Here is a 1,818-nt window from a genome sequence, read left to right as displayed (position 1 = left end):
CAATTTTTTCCAACCGGATTGATTAAACTAATTTGAATTTAATCAGAAACTATTTAAGATTTCTAAATCGCATTTTTAGTATCTGATTGACAAAAAAGTCCAAAAAAGAATTTTCGTTAAAAAAAATTTTTTCTCGAGATTCCATCGAATCTCGACGTTTCATGCATTTTAAAGTCATTTGGCATCGAAAATGCAAATTCGATGTTGAAATTTTCCTTTACTCCCCCCCCCCTTTGAACAAAAATCGTCAAAAAAGTCAATCTTCGTAAAATTTTTCGAGATAACATCAAATTTTGACGCTTTATGCATTTTGAAGTCATTTGGCATCAATAATACCAGCTCGATTTTGAAATTTTCCCCCTTTTGAATAAAAAAAGTCCAAAAAAGAACTTTCGTTAAAAAAAAATTTCCATCGAATCTCGACGTTTCATGCATTTTAAAGTCATTTGGCATCGAAAATGCAAATTCGATTTTGAAATTTTCCTTTACTCTCCCCCCTTTGAACAAAAATCGTCAAAAAAGTCAATTTTCGTCAAAAATTTTTTTTCGAAGTGGCATCAAATTTTGACGCTTTATGCATTTGGAAGTCATTTGGCATCAATAATACCAGCCCGATTTTGAAATTTTCCCTCTTTTGAACAAAAAGGTTCAAAAAAGAACTTTCGTTAAAAAAATTTTTTCTCGAGATTCCATCGAATCTCGACGTTTCATGCATTTTAAAGTCATTTGGTATCGAAAATGCAAATTCGATTTTGAAATTTTCCTTTACTCCCCCCTTTGAACAAAAATCGTCAAAAAAAGTCAATTTTCGTCAAAAATTATTTTTCGAGATAACATCAAATTTTGACGCTTTATGCATTTTGAAGTCATTTGGCATCAAAAATACCAGCCCGATTTTGAAATTTTTCCCCCTTTGAACAAAAAAAGTCCAAAAAAGGACTTTCGTTAAAAAAAATTTTTCTCGAGATTCCATCAAATCTCGACGTTTCATGCATTTTGAAGTCATTTGGCATCGAAAATGCAAATTCGATTTTGAAATTTTCCTTTACTCCCCCCTTTGAACAAAAATCGTCAAAAAAAAGTCAATTTTCGTCAAAAATTATTTTCTCGAGATAACATCAAATTTTGACGCTTTATGCATTTTGAAGTCATTTGGCATCAAAAATACCAGCCCGATTTTGAAATTTTCCCCCCTTTGAATAAAAAAAGTCCAAAAAAGGACTTTCGTTAAAAAAAATTCTCAAGATTCCATCGAATCTCGACGTTTCATGTATTTTAAAGTCATTTGGCATCGAAAATGCAAATTCGATTTTGAAATTTTCCTTTACTCCCCCCTTTGAACAAAAATCGTCAAAAAAAGTCAATTTTCGTCAAAAATTATTTTTCGAGATAACATCAAATTTTGACGCTTTATGCATTTTGAAGTCATTTGGCATCAAAAATACCAGCTCGATTTTGAAATTTTTCCCCTTTTGAACAAAAAAAGTCCAAAAAAGAACTTTCGTTAAAAAATTTTTTCTCGAGATTCCATCAAATCTCGACGTTTCATGCATTTTGAAGTCATTTGGCATCGAAAATGCAAATTCGATTTTGAAATTTTTCTTTACTCCCCCCTTTGAACAAAAATTACCAAAAAAAAGTTAATTTTCGTCAAAAATTATTTTTCGAGATAACATCAAATTTTGACGCTTTATGCATTTTGAAGTCATTTGACATCAATAATACCAGCTCGATTTTGAAATCTAATCTATCACCATACTCGCAATCGCAGCGTTTCAACATTAAGTTAAAGTTTTAAGACTCGGGAATTGAACATGG

The sequence above is a fragment of the Topomyia yanbarensis genome, chromosome 1 (genome assembly GCF_030247195.1).
Source record: "Topomyia yanbarensis strain Yona2022 chromosome 1, ASM3024719v1, whole genome shotgun sequence".
Lineage (NCBI taxonomy): Eukaryota > Metazoa > Arthropoda > Insecta > Diptera > Culicidae > Topomyia > Topomyia yanbarensis.
This window is presented reverse-complemented; position numbering follows the sequence as displayed.